A 16,389-nucleotide genomic window follows, 5' to 3' on the forward strand; every position below is an offset into this window, starting at 1 on the left:
ATCTGGATAACATCCTTGTTTTTTCTTCCACTTTGGAGGAGCATCATAAACATGTGAGACAGGTACTTTAACGTCTTAGAGACAATTCTTTGGCAGCCAAGCTAGAAAAATGAGTGAGTTTGATCAAGTTCAGATTCAATTCCTTGGTTATGTCATCTTGAAGGAGGGTTTTGCCATGGAGCCTGCTAAACTCACCGCAGTTTTAGAATGGCCTCAACCTACTTCATTAAAGGAATTACAGAGATTCTTGGGGTTCTCCAATTATTGCCGCAACTTGATAAATAATTTTTCTCAAACAGTTGCTCCACTCACTGAATTGACAAAATGGAACAAAGACTGTAAACATTGGCCTCCTTAAGCCATAAATGCTGTCTCTTGTCTGAAAAAGGCTTCCTGTTCTGCTCCTGTGCTCCGCCATCCTGATCCTGACCTACAGTTCACTTTAGAGGTTGATGCCTCTGAGATAAGGGCTGGAGCTGTTCTAACCCAAAGGGATCCTTTGACTTCCAAGTCACACCCTGTAGCCTTTCTCTAAATCCTTTACTCCTCCAGAGAGGAATTACAATGTGGGTAATCGTGAACTCTTAGCCATTAAGATGGTTTTGACTGAATGGTGTCATTGGTTAGAGGGCACCACCAACCCCATTCAGATTCTCACCACAAGAATTTGACTTAGAATTTGACAAGAATTTGACTTACCTAGAGACTGCTCATCAACTCAATCCTCAACAGGCCAGGTGTGCCTTATTCTTTTCCTGTTTTAACTTTGTGGTCTGTTATCTTCCTGGAACCAAGAAGAAGGTGGACGCCCTTTCCCATCAGTTCCCTCACTCAAGTGATTACTCTGAAGCTCCTATTGAACACATCATACCTCCCTCCTGTGTTACTGCTCAACTAAATACCACCCTTCTGCAAAGAATGCAACGTGTCCAGTCTAGTAAACCTCCTGGAGCCCCTGTGGCCTCCAATATCCTCTTTGTACCTCTGAACCTACGCACCCCTGTGCTATCCTGGGCTCATGAGTAAACACTCTGAACATCCTGGTTTGACTAGGACTTTTAAACATCTTTCCCAAATTGTATGGTGGCCTACTATGAAGTCTGATGCTCAGGATTATGTGAAAGCCTGCACAACTTGTGCTGCCAACAAAACTCCCCAATCCTTGCCTCCTAGCTTGCTCCAACCATTGTCCATTCCAAAACAACAATGGACACACATAACTATGGACTTCATTGTGGACCACCCACCTTCTGTCCACCATACAGTTATCTGGGTTGTGGTGGATCGGTTCTCCAGACTGGCTCATTTTGTACCCTTAACGAAACTGCCTTTGGCTCTGGAATTATCATCTCTTTTACTCTTGCATGTGGTATGACTTCATGGCATTCCTGTGAATATTGTTTCCAACAGAGGTCCACAATTCATCTCTACCTTTTGAAAAGTCTTTTGCAAGTTGATTGGAACCACTGTTTCCTTGTCTTCTGGCTACCATCCTCAGACCAATGGACTAACTGAGAGAGTAAACCAGGATCTCAAGGCCTACCTTAGAGCCTTTGTCAATTCTCTCCATGCCAATTGGCCTGACTTGCTGACCCTAGCCGAGTTGGCAAGAAACACTCATTGGCACTCTTCTCTACGATGTTCTCCATTTCAAGATGTAGCAGGGTAACAACCTCGTGTCTTCCCTATTTCTTCTCAGTCCATTGGAATTCCTGCTGCAGACTGACACGTTACTGAACTCACCACTCATTGGTGACGTATTCGCTCTCAGCTACGTTCAGCTGTCTCTAGATACAAGAAGTTTGTTGATCATCATAGAGCCTCTGTACGTGCCATCCCGGTAGGTGAATGTGTTTGGGTCTCTACTCAACATATTCATCTACGTCAACCCTGTCACAAACTAGGGCCTAGGTTTATCGGTCCTTACAAAGTCCTGAAAAGACTGTCTCCTGTTGCCTACAAAGTGGCCTTACCCAAAACCCTACACATACACCCACTCTTCCACATCTTTCTACTCAAGCCTTACATCATGAATAGATATACCCGACTCAGAGCTCCTCCTCCTCCATGCCTGTTCCATGGTGACCCTGAATATGAGGTTGCTAAGATCCTGGACTCCAGATACAGGCGCAGACAACTGCAATATCTTGTACATTGGAAGGGTTATTCTGTGGCGGATCATTCCTGGGTTCCTGCCCGTGACGTACATGCTCCATCTTTGGTCTCCAGATTCCATGTTGCTCATCCTTTAAAGCCAACTCTGGTTCCTGGAGGGAACCCTTGAGAGGGGGGCTATGTCACGCCACGCCGCTCTAACTGTTGCTAGGGGCGCGGCGTCTCCTTCCATGCTCTTTGTCAGGGGCTGTGTCAGGTCCAGATGCGTGCGGTGCTGACATTAATGCCGCACTCTCCTCTCTCTGATGCCGGTCCAGATTCCTGCGGATCCTGCACCTATGTAAGTTGCTCAGAACGATCTATCACTGCCCAAGTATAGGTGTTACTTTGTGTGCTGCTGGGTGTGATAGATCATTATTCTCTGGATTGCCTTATTGTTGATGAACCTTGCCTGTCTGACTACTCTGCCTGTTAACCCATAAATTGCTGGATTGATATACTGATGCTGAACTCTGCTTGTCTGACTACTCTGCCTGTTAACCCATAAATTGCTGAATTGATATACTGCTGCTGAACTCTGCTTGTCTGACAACTCTGCCTGTTAACCCCTAAATTGCTGGATTGATATACTGCTGCTGAACTCTGCTTGTCTGACCACTCTGCTTGATTAACCCTGCCTGCCTGACCATTCTAGTGGTTTACCCTTGGACTGCTTTACAATTGCCAAACCCTGCCTGTCTGACCATTCTAGTGGTTTACCTTTGGATTACTTTACCTTTGCCAAACCCTGCCTGCCTGATCCTTCTTTTGGTTTATCCCTGAACTCCCTTCTTTGATTCCCTGCCTGTTCCAGCCGAAGACTATCCTGCCTGTGGTGAGTGCCGCTTACCTCATCTTGCAAACTTTCTCTGCTCTGGGATATTCCCCATCATTATGCCGGGATAAGAAGACTACTGGCCGAGTTCGGTCTGATAGTGAAATATCCCACGAGCATTACAGTGGAAGGATCAGTCACTATTCTCCTGACCCTAAGTAACCGTGATTTGGGTCAACTTTTAAATACCCTAGGAGGGTGATGGCTTTCTATCAACAGAAGGGTATTTCTATCTGTAGGTTTCCTAAAAATATCAGTTTTAAAATGACCACCAGTACATATCACTAGAGTATCAAGAAAGTGAATGGTAGTGTCATTATATTTAGTATTAAATTGTAAGGCCGGGACCTTGGTTTGAATCCTTAGGCAGAATGCTTCAATGGATTCAATGTCACCCTCCCACAAGTTGAACAAATTATCAATATATCTCCACCATGCCAAACACTTGTGGAATTCAAAATCTGTATATACCACATGTTCCTCAACACCATCCATATAGAGTCAGGCATAGGCGGGGGCATCATTTGAACCCATTTAAGTACCACGTCATTGTAAAAAGAATTTGCTGTCAAAGAAAAAATAATTATGAGTTAGAATCAATTCAAGCAATCCCATGAATACATTTTTTTTTTTTTAATATTTTTTATTGAGGTTTATATATGATACAACATATAGAAGGATATCAAGTTTGTCTCTTATACAATGGATAAATATACATTAACTTTTCAAGTGAAAATATTAATACTCATAGGTGAATATATGTTTTGTGTATAGCAATATGATGGATAGTTGAATATGGAGCTTAGGAATCCGGGGTAAGTATCGTATATAGCTAATAAGCTCAGAAAGTCTCCATTACATTTAGTAGTGACAAAGAAAAATTGTCTTTCTGTTTAAGGGAAGTATAAAGTTAAACATTCTTGATAACAATGGATGTCTGAAACATAAATGAAGGAAAAATAAAAAAAAGAAGATAAACTAGACAAACCTAAATGAGACTTCATTTTTCTTTTAAAACGTAAATGTGAAGTAGCTACTGCCCTGGTCACACTTGGACCAGTTTTATCGATAATGTTATGTCAAATGGTAGCTACGTAGGGCTAATTTATAAATGTATAGTTATCTGGTAAGTTGAGTTGTTGTATGAAATATTAGGAACAAGGGTACAACGGGCAAGAGTCGTTTGTGTTATAGGGATGTGGGGGAGAGGGAGGGCGTGTCCCTCTAGTTGCTGTATATGTATCTTGCAGAGAGTATGATGATCTGTGCTGAGTCCAGGAGCATAAATATTGTGGGCCTTATTATAGTTTGTAAAGATATGCCAAGAGTGGAGTTTATGGCTCAAACGGTTATACTAGTGTACTTGTGTACTCTTTTGTTATGGCAAATGTAAGGCAGTCAACTAGTTTTATGCAGTGACACAAAAACTATAGCATGGAAGTTAGGGGGTATAGAGATATATGATGTGAAGTAAATATTATTGTAAGCACATATGTTAGCTTGGGAGATAAGGAGATATAGGAATCCACACAAGATTCAAAAATAAAGCAATATTTTCTCCATGTGGACCCATGTACTAGTGCATGGTAAGCAGACCACCCTTGTATTTAAAGGAGATGATGTTGTGAGCCTACTATGTACCTACCAATGAATAAATTATATAGATATACCTATATCTCTCAGTAAAACAATTTTCTGCGCGTATTGCAAGTGCCTGGGCGTATGGAAGAGAGCTATTGTGGTGTGGTAGGACTATGAGAAGAGGGGTAGTGGGTTTTTGGACCTTAATGAGTATGTATATGCATAACCACAATTATGTAAGGTGTGATGTGTGGCTTAGATAGATATTTGTTAAATAGGTGCTCCAAAATCTGTGTAAGTAGGGTATTATAGTAAGTGATGTTGTGTAAAGGTTTAAAAAGATTAAACAGAGAGAAAAACTAATATTTACACCAATAGCAATGTTTTCTCCTGATGATCAAGAAAATGGTACATATAAGTTCTTGAGTATGAACCTAGAATATAGGACTATATATATTAACATAGGCAAAGGAGAAGAGCCCCTCAACACTTAAAAATAGATGTCAGGGTGTGGGTTAATAATACCTATTCAAACCACTAGGTGAAACATTAATGTGAAACGTTAAGTACACGTGAATACTGCAGCTTTACTACTATCATGTATAGTACATTCCTTGCTAGGTCTCTACAGATGGGCAGTAACTTGGGTCTATGGCATCTGAGCCAGTTACTAAATAAGGAAAACAAGCATACAGACGTGAGGTATGAGCAGTAAAATTGTCAACCGACTGCCCATGATCTAAAGTTATCAAGCATGGACTGACACTCTTTGGGGTACATGGTTACTAGCTGTTCACGTGCAAAATTCACAGGAGGCCTAGATATAGATAGATCAAAATTAACTATATACAACAAGAAAGAAATAGTACATATTATAGATATCCTACTATAGTGGAGTAAATATATTTATGAACATGGGGACATAACTAGTAGACAATCTATCTTGTTGTTAATTTATAAAAAGCAGTAAACCCCTCACTCAGTGATAGCGCACATGGGAATGATCAAACTTAACGACCTAGGGTCTCTAGCACACATTGTAAAATTATATAGAGCAATATTTAAAGGCATGTAGTTCAAACAAGTTATAACATACAGAGAAAAAATAAAGGCCCCAAACTAAAGTTCAACTGATAGGAATGCTGGCATAAACACATAGTCACAATGGTCCCGTTGACAAAGCAGATTATCATACTGTGGTATCAGTCCTGCAGAATAAATAAATTCAGCCAATCCCATATCTGATCTTATGCCGTCTTCTGTGGCCTGTAGCCCATAAGTTGTTGTAGGAAGGTCTGATCTTTCAATCCGGTAAGATAAGTGTGCCTCTTACAAGTGACATGAAGAAAATTACTAGTCTTTCGCCTGTCATTAACGGTATTGCTAAGACCTTACATGAAGGGAGAACCTCTGGTGCTCGGACACGGAGGTCAGCCGCATCCTTCTGACGAGACACCAGGGGCAAACTTGTAATTGTAGTCACTCCAGGGTGGTGTCCGATAGTTGGATATTGCTATAATAGGGTCTGCACGGCAAGGAAAGGCTCCAGACAGCGCCCTAGGACATGCTCCGCACTTTTAGATTCCAATATGAGGCTGTCGGGTGAGAGTGAGCTGACTAGGGCAGGTGCTATGTCAGATACCGGATTGCTTGTGGAGGAGTGCATAGGCTTCCCTGGCTTCACTGAATAAGGCGTTAAGGATGGTAGTATGCTAAGTATGCCAGGTCGGTCCGGAGATATGAGGCGATCATCAGGCTCCAAGGTAATGAGTCGTTCGACTTTGTGCGGAATAGGGCCGTTCTTTATTATCTCAGTAAGGGCTTTAAACTGATTATCCATCTTTTGTCCCTGATTGGCAAGTAGATCGCATGCGGTCATAAGGTGTAGCTCCATCTTATATCAGCAGTTGGATGGGCTTGCTTACCACGGGAAGTCAGGGGGGGTTAGAGTTAATGTAGGAAGGCCGCAGTCTCGTCACACTAATAGTCCAGTCTAGTGCTCCAGATGGCGTGATCGTTCCAAAAGTACCATCAATAGATACAGGAGCATTTCTCAAAGTGGAATCCACATGCTATGTTCCTGGGTTCCCAGTAGTTTCATAGATATTCGACAGATTATCAACTCTATATTAGGAGCTTCTAAGTCTGAAGTCCAACATGGTTGCCAGCAGGACACCCCCCCCCCCCCGAATAAATTAATTTGAACATCAGAATTTTTGCCAGACCTTGTGAGAGCTTCCCAAGTCACGTTTAACCCATCTTGATGGGGAATTATAGTGTATAAACTAGATACATCCCAGGTGGCTAGAATTACATTCTTGGGTAAATTAGAAATGCCTCTTAATTTATTTAGGAAATCCCCAGTTTCTTTTAAAAATGATTACCTTCCATAACCAGGGGCATTAAGATTTTTTCCAAAAATTTAGACAAAGGACTGAACAATTAGCCTTCTGAAGCCACAATAGGCCTCCCCAGTGGATTAAAGAGGTCTTTATGGACTTGACCTTGGACAAGATGTAGAAGTATGGAGTTTTAGGATTAAGTAGCATAAGAAAATAAAACAACTTATTATTAATTATCTCTGCTGTCACAGCTTTATTCAATAATTCCCTTACATATGCATGAAATGTGGGCAGGGGATCCTTATCAAGCTCCCTATGTACCTCAGGGTCATTAAGCTGTCTGTAAAGTTCTTTATTATAAACAGAGGTATCCATAACTACCACAGCCATGCCCTTATCAGCAGCCTTAATAGTGATATCAGGAATATTTTTCAATTTGATAAGGGCAGCACCTTCATCTAAAGTAAGATTAGATCGTTCTTGCTTAGCATTATTTCTACCAATCAATTTATGACATTCATTATTAACAACATGTATAAATGTGTCAACAGTGATTATAGGCAGTGGGGATAAAAACCCTTTTAATATAAAGACCAAAGTCCTTTGGATACAAACCACCATCAAAATTGTCAGTCCTGTTATTAATAGATGTCTCCCCAAAGAAGGCTTTCAATTTTATGGAACGATACACACACACACACACACACACATATATATATATATATATATATATATATATATATATATATGTTATGGGTAAAGTAAGAAATCTGGGTAATCCTAGGATTACCCCGGTAAAACAGACATTACCCAAGCGGCTGTGGGTAAAGTCTGATGTACTGTAATACCCCCATCTACACTTTTTCTTTTGCATCCGCCTGGGGGGTTGAAGGGGGGTGCCCCGCCAACCTCTGGTATCCACCCCAAGTGAACCATGGGGAATGAGGTTTACAAGGGAGGCTTCTCCCCCCTTTAAACCCCAGGCAAAAGAAGATAGTGAAGATGGGGGAATTACGGTGTATGCTATTTATATTTGATGTTGTGACTCCGCACTCTGAGCGGCTTTATGATCATAATTCAGGCTTTACCCACAGCCACTTGGGTAATGTCCGTTTTACCCGGGTAATCCTAGGATTACACAATATCTGACTTTACCCACAACATATTCATACATACATACAGATGTGGTATAACAAATTACCACCCTTACACTTTTATAGGAAAGTGCACAATTGTCTCTGAACTAAGTAAAAATTGACAAAAGTATTTTTTAAATTATTATTTCAAATGTAATAGAACATAAACTTCCCTTTTGATTTATAGCTTCATGTACTTCTTTAAACAGTAAAACAAATGAGAATGGCAAAGACAAAAATATTGTTACTCTTAGCCTAATATTTTATAGCACAGCCTTTGGCGGCAATAACTGCAATCAGGCACTACATACATTAAAATGCAAGGGTACGAGTACTTTAAAATACAAGGGTACCAGTACTTCAAAATGCAAGGGTGCTAATACTTTAATATGCAAGGGTACCAGTACTTTAATATGCAAGGGTACCAGCTTGCAAGGGTACCAGTACTTTAAAATGCAAGGTTACCAGTACTTTAATATGCAAGGGTACCAGTTTGCAAGGGTACCAGTACTTTAAAATGCAAGGGTACCAGTACTTCAAAATGCAAGGGTGCTAATACTTTAATATGCAAGGGTGCTAATACTTTAATATGCAAGGGTACCAGCTTGCAAGGGTACCAGTACTTTAAAATGCAAGGTTACCAGTACTTTAATATGCAAGGGTACCAGTTTGCAAGGGTACCAGTACTTTAAAATGCAAGGGTACCAGTACTTTAAAATGCAAGGGTACCAGTACTTTAAAATGCAAGGGTGCTAATACTTTAATATGCAAGGGTACTAATACTTTAATATGCAAGGGTACCAATACATTAATATGCAAGGGTACCAATACTTTAATGTGCAATGGTACCAGTTTGCAAGGGTGCCAGTACTTTAAAATGCAAGGGTACAAGTACTTTAAATGCAATGGTACCAATACTTTCAGTCATGCCTGTATAAATATACTAACTTATTAATGTACTTATTATTTATTTTGCATGTAATTTAATTTTAACAGGCAAGGATCGCTGCAGGAATTATGACTATCTCTTATTGGCCACAGCAAATAATTGAATATAACTAATAATCAAAGTGTGTCCCTAGACTTTAAACAAGATGACAGTGCTACATTGTTCATATATTGTATGTATATTATGTATATGTTGTGTGTGTGTGTGTGTATATATATATATATATATATATATATATATATATACCTGTATATATATAGGGTGACCATATTGCCACTTTAAAAAGGGACATACATATGTCAGGGCTGTTTTCAGGACTGTTTAAAGAAATGTTTTTATAAGAACCCTGACAAGAACTGCTGGTGCAATGATAAATGCCGAGAGCGTATGCTGTCTGCATTTATCGATGTGCGGCAGACATGATTCGCTATAGCGGATCATGTCTGTCCGCACCATGTTAAATTGACCCCTAAGGGTTTTTGAAGAGTTAAAAGGGATATGGTATATGGCAAGGTCTTTGACTGTGTTTGTAGCGCACCCTATAGACGTCTATGGGGGGGGATTAGCGTTGTCACGATATCCTGAAGTTAGCACGCCTGACTCTTTCACTCATGCACTAACTTTTTACTTTCAACTTGTAATACGTGGACAAACCTGGCCGTGCTAAAATTTTAACTTGAGCGTAATTAGAGCACAAGCGGAATTTTTTTTAGCACACCACTTGTTATCTAGCCCAACCTGTTTTAAAAAAATCAGAAATTATTTTACCTACTGCTTTAAAATAATATTTCCTTCTTTTTCTTTATTTCTCAAAACAGGATGCATGATTTCTCCTGAAGAAAGAAAAGAATGTGGAATGTTAAACATATCTTTATCTGCTTGCCACATGAAAGGATGTTGTTTTGATGCTTGTTTACAACAGAAAAGAGAAAAAGCATGGTGTTTCCATCCAAGAACGTAAGGTAAAATGAACTAACAAGGCCATAGGTTAAAATTTAAGATAAAAATGAATGTAGCTTTATCAAAGTTTGAAATGTCATGACAGTAAACATTTTTTTTTTAAATCATGTTTTGTATTTTATACATTAAAAAACTAAAAAAATATTTTTATCCAAATACTAATGAGTGTATGAAATGACCTTTCCTTTTCTATAAATAAGTTATACTGATCTTGTAGTAATAAGTATCTTAAAATCAGAGCCAGCTCAAGATATTGTCCTGCCTGGGTCTAAGAATGCAATGACACCCACCCAGTAGTAACATTACTAATTAGCATATCAAGCCTGGCCGCTGAACCTACTAAGCCTGCCTACCTGCATGCAACCAATGCTTATGCACAACTGCGAAATAAGTGGGAAGGAAGTTAGGTAAGAGATGCACTTGTCCCACCTTAAATGTTGCCCTGACCTGCTCTGTGTCTTTGTGCATGATATGCTGCTGGGAGCCTATGACTTCCTTCACGGAAACAGAGAACAGGAGTGGTCTGGGTCTGACAGCAACTGACTCAGTCACTAAAGTGCTGCCTCTTGTCAAGTGCTGCTTAGAGGGTCTGTTGGACCCACTTGGTCCCATGGTTGAGCCAGCCCTGCATAAAAACTTATAGTAGAGACAAAGAAGGCAGGAGAGCAAGTCATGCTGGGCAATAGTACATGCAGACAGTTGTTGGTGGGATACCAAGGGAGCTAGGAAGTGTATACCAGTCATCATCCATAGTCCCTGTAGTTATGGTCGATACCTGTATCTCCCTGATCTAAATTAATATTATAGATATAAATTTAAATTTTAATAAATGCCAGTAACTTCACTCCAATACCGCAAAGAACTCACAGCAGCACTATAAAAGTAAAATTAATTTACTATTAAAAACAAGCACCAATGTATAAATATATCATAGTACTATATAGTAGACAAAGTATCAAAGTTTGTAGTGACTGCTTGTGAAAAGGTAACATTTTAAATTCAAATTAATTTAGCCATTCAGTTTAAAGTGTTATCAAGAGTTTAAAGTGTTATCAAGAGTTTAAAGTGTTATCAAGAGTTTAAAGTGTTATCAATAGCTTAAAGTGTTATCAAGAGTTTAAAGTGTTATCAAGAGTTTAAAGTATTAGAAAACAATTAACATACAATGAGCGTGTGAACATAAAAGATAACTGCAATGTTGTGAAGTCATATCATAATAATAGTGCCTTTTCTTTTGTTACTTTACTTCTTCTGCAATATATTTTGAAGACTGATTCATTTATAAAAAGTAACGGTAACATCTATGAGAAGTAGCTTATTTATTCCCATTCCTTTACTTAATGGAACGTGTATCTTTAGTTTTCAGTTTTATGTGCTAGTGTAAACCCCAAGAAAAGAATTGACTGGATATCCTAAAATAAATTAAAAAGATTGTTTGACAAAAGGCTGCTGCTTTAATAAAAAAATAGTAGTGTTAACTGGTGCTTCAAAATGCCATACTAATATCAGCCATTCTATCAGCCAATCGGAATTAAGGTAGGAAAATCTGATTGGCTGATTGAATCAGCCAATCAGATTGAAGTTCAATCCGATTGGCTGATCCAATCAGCCAATCAGATTAATCTTGCATTCTATTGGCTGATAGGAACAGCCAATAGAATGCAAGCTCAATCTGATTGGCTGATTGGATCAGCCTATCCGATTGAACTTCAATCTGATTGGCTGATTTAATCAGCCAATCAGATTTTTCCTACCTTAATTCCGATTGGCTGATAGAATCCTAACCCATAACTGGTGCTTCATAACTGGTGTTTCTGGCAAGCCTGCAAACACAGGCCCTCAAGCTCCATTCGGAGCTTGATAAATGGGCCCCTGAGTATAGATTCATTGGATTTATTTCTAGTAACAGACATTATTATTTTGGCTTAGTATTTCGTTAAATTAAAATGCTAATACAATTTTGATCAACAAATAATATTAATATAATACAATTTTGATCACAATAAATATTAATTTTGAAATATTAATAAAAAAAATTATCAATTTTCCCCCAATTTTTCTTTCTTCTTTTTTTATAATCTCTATTTACTACAAATATATTATATCAATGTGATAAATATAATAATATCGACTGCAGTACCTACAAATAATATGTCAGTATATAGCAGGGTTATCATACAATTTATTTATTATTATTATTTTAAACAAACCCCCAATAAAAATATATATACGAAACAATTGAAATTAATTTTTATTCCTAAATTCTTTAGATTAGTTAATATTTATATACACATTGCAATACAATTATGTAGAGACCAGATTATGAATCAAATTATACACGCTTATGCTGTTATAATATTCTTGACAAAGATCATAAAAGATTTCAATAGATTTAAGATAACTTTCAGACAAGTATAATTAAGTTATTTAGCCCACAAATGATACTATATAACTTCAAATAAAAACATCAGAAATTATATATATTATGGATGCAAACAGCCAATTTATATGCCAATTTATCTGATCTGAAATAACCTCTTATCTATATATATAGCAACAACTGTAATTACTTTATGATATTAAAATACAAAATACAATATTCTTTCTAAGCATTAATATTTAATACCAGTATACTTACTACAATCTAACTAAAGCTCTAGAATATCTTTGATTTAAATATAAATATATAGATCATACGTTACCACATAACCAAATTATTATTCAGTTCCCAGAGTTTCTTGTGGGTCTTCTAAGAAGAATTTCACTATATCGCAAAGGTACAGGCCTCAAAACTGTTATCTTCCTTTATTCAAGAAAGTGTCCCAAAATGGCAGAGAATATACTTGGCCCAAAGCCTATGTATTTTCCTCTCCAAAACTTTACTTCTTTGAGTCTGTGTCTCCTTGTCTACTATGTGGGGGTTTTCATTCAAAAATAAAAATCCCTCCTCCTTTTCTTTAATCATTCCCACAAGATTTTGATAGGCCCTTACTGATGCTTGATCCCTGATCCACCCTTCGAGTTGAACATATCATTGGCTATTTGGAACATGTGATTTGATACTATAATTTCCTTTGGTTGCAATTCTTGCATAAACCACTAGATGGTAGCAGACAACCAGAAATGCAGTCCCCACCATCAATACTGCTGCAGTCTAGTATCTAACCTTTAAAATGTTTATTAAATATACTTTAATTTTCAGTATTAATAAACTTATCTGGTCAACATATACTGTATGTCCCATTTAATATAATTGAAAATGTACAATTTGAGATCAGACACGAGTATATTATCAATTCTGTATTAAAATATGCTTATTGGAGTCTCATTCCTTTTCAATATAAATATAGCCCACATGTTTGCACATCTCTTGATAGTGTTATTTGGAGTACATGAAAAACCCAGTATATATATATAATTTTTGGGACAATTTACTGTTTTTTCCTTGGTCTTAAATGAAAGAAACAATGTTGTTATTCTGAGACTCTACAACACATTTAAAATTCACCAATGCAGCCCTTCAATATAGCAGACATCTATCCAATACAGTAAGTTTCAGATCAATACATATACACATATATACACATATACATCGATATATATATATATATATATATATATATATATATACCTACATTATCATACATGTTGTTAATATAATCTTATATGAAGATTAAGTCACAGCATTCCCATATGCCTGTAGGTAACTTGAGTTTAGATTGTGTATCAGAGGTTCAGGGGCAATTAACAGGTCTGTGTTAATAACTATATTCTCTGAATTTCTGATTGCTTATCTGACTTATGTAGATAATCCTATCTCCAAACCCCAGGATGCTCCAAGGCCCAATGTTTATCCTTCATGTGGAGCTATGAGCTTCAAAGGCTAAATCTTTATTTTGTATCTTCACTAATTGAACCAAATGTTTTCCTTTTGTACCAGCAAGAAGGGGGCAGGGGTTGTAGTGAGATCCATTTATATCAAATTAGATATTAGCTAAAATGAAATATTACATTCTGGGATACATCTGTAGTTTATTCAATGTTATTTCACAGGTACCCTGACAATGTGAACTTACGTCTTTATAGCTGATATAAAAATGAAAAGTCTGGTTTCCTGATGTGGCCAATCTTCCCACAAAGAAAACAAACAGCATCTTTGAACTTACAAACATGTGTGGTATGATTAGGGGCTCCACAAAGGTACCAGGTCAGCAGAGGAAACAGAACTTTTTTGGTGGAGGGTGGCTAGAGGGAGATTGGCTTAAGCTTTTGGCCACAAAAGAATTAAACAATTTGTGTTCTTGACTTTCAGGGCTAACGGGATATGGTTTCAGTAGTGTAGCATCTTTTTTTGCTATCTCCATAACTGTGGCAAGATCAGTGGCCTTTTTGAATGTGAAATCAGGTTCTGTGAGTAAATGTTTCTGTATGGCTGGGTTTCTAGAGGCCCTTAACAAACATATCCCAGAGATCAGTCTGCTGGTATTCACCAAACTGACATGTAGTAGTAACTAGCTTACTTAAGATGAGAACATCAACTTTAATGACTTCAACTGCATGCTGTTTCCTACTATAGAATTTAAAAGTTCCACAATTTCTAATGGTTTTGGGCTGTATCGATCTTGGAGTCTTTCAATTAACTCTGGCAGAGGCTTGGAGGCTGGATTTTCTGGAGAAATTAGGTCCCTTAATATACCATAATGAGTTTGGCCAATTGCTGACAGGAAAACTTCAACCTTCTTTTCTGCAGAAATGCCATTTACTTTCATATACTGCTGCAACCTCTCCACCCAGGAGCTCCATATTTCAACCTCAGGGTTCAAAGGTTGGATAGAACCAATTAGTACCCACAACCTTCATTGCCACTGTAATGTTCCAGGGGTATGTGTGTGTATACTGGTTCAGTGTCACCCTGAGATAATAGGTGGGTTGCTGTATATGTCCTTCCAGATTTTCACACAGACAGGATGCTATGGTGAACAAGGTAGAGTTTATTACTCACTCAGTATAGGCTGATTAGATCACATAAGATATAAATGTATTTCCTTAGGCAGATTTCTTTGGGAGAGCTATGAAGAACAAGCTCCTCTCCTTAAAGGGACATAATACTGATTTGCTAAATCACTTGAAACTGATGCAGTATAACTGTAAAAAGCTGAAAATATCACCTGAGCATCTCTATGTAAAAAAGGAAGATATTTTACCTCACAATTTCCATAGCTCAGCAGAGTAATTTCTGTGTAAAAAGTTATACTCAGTTACTGCCCAGCTGCAGGTAAAACATTTTTTTAAAAAAAATTAAGAAATAAACAGCAGCCAATCAGCAGTGCTGAGGTCATGAACTCTTTTACTGTGATCTCATGAGATTTCACTTAACTCTCATGAGATTTCATTGTAAATTTCCTTACACTGAATAGGGAAATAACACGAGAGTGCATGAGGCTCAATCCTTCAGCTGTCCCGGGACAGACATACTGATTTGCTGCTTAGAAGTCCTTTACAATGGGATGTGGCTACTGAGAAACTTTTGAGGTAAAATATCTTCCTTTTTTACATAGAGATGCTCAGGTGATATTTTCTAGTCAGATTTTCACAGCTATACTGCATCACTTTCAAGTGTTTAAACATTTGGGTATTATGTCCCTTTATGTTTCCAGAAGCAGTTTCATGGCAAAAAGTCTGACTCTCAGCTTTTAACAGATCTTCTCAAACTGGCTTCATTTCTCAGCTCTCTACACTCTGCTAGCATAGTCTGCTAAGCAGACTAGACTTTTGCAGGCAGAAAGTATCAAGAGTCCACCTCCAACCTAGAACCCAAGAGAAGGCTGTGCGTCTGCCTGAACCCTACAATTTTCATAGGTCTAAATTACATGTTGCCCATGCCAACATCTTGTGTGAGAAATCTCTTAACTCAAAGCCTTGTAGCTCAGCTGCTTTACATATAAGCTAATTCATCTACAAGAAACCAGTAGGCCTCTCCCTTCTCAATATATCTGTTTCGTTCTGGGTTCTCCTTAGATCTCTATATTTTTTTTATCCTTATTTATCCTCCTAAAATGCAGAGTAGGTTCCTCAGTTTGTTACCATGCACCTCCAACAAGTTTTAAAATCACTGCTAGCAGCTACCTCATCAGGAGAAAGTAGGTCTCTACTCATTTTTGACAGATTTTTGGTTATTTGTTTTATTCATATTTTGAAAATATTAAATTGCACTAAAGGTTTCAACTTCTTTCCAGACTGAATCATCATTCCTTCTAGATTGTGCTCAGATCTATTTATTATTGTCTTTTTTCTTTTCCTTCCACCATCTTAAAGGTCACCTACAAAAACAAGCAGGTATATTTAGGCAGTCGATCACTAGATTTTGCTCACATCTATTTGCTTTTTGTGCATTCTCTATATGTTTAGTTCTTCTGTTTATTAGATGTTTAC

The 16,389-nt window shown here is 37.8% G+C and overlaps 1 long non-coding RNA gene across 1 annotated transcript in view; it reads left to right on the plus strand.

Annotated features, from left to right (window-relative positions):
* Window positions 1–16,389, plus strand: part of LOC128651499 (uncharacterized) — a 61,926-nt gene that overhangs the window by 29,834 nt on the left and 15,703 nt on the right. Inside the window, exon 2 of the long non-coding RNA XR_008401099.1 lies at window positions 9,816–9,959. This is a non-coding gene — a long non-coding RNA (uncharacterized LOC128651499). The remainder of the gene's footprint in view (window positions 1–9,815; window positions 9,960–16,389) is intronic.

Source organism: Bombina bombina, chromosome 3 (genome assembly GCF_027579735.1).
Source record: "Bombina bombina isolate aBomBom1 chromosome 3, aBomBom1.pri, whole genome shotgun sequence".
Classification (NCBI taxonomy): domain Eukaryota; kingdom Metazoa; phylum Chordata; class Amphibia; order Anura; family Bombinatoridae; genus Bombina; species Bombina bombina.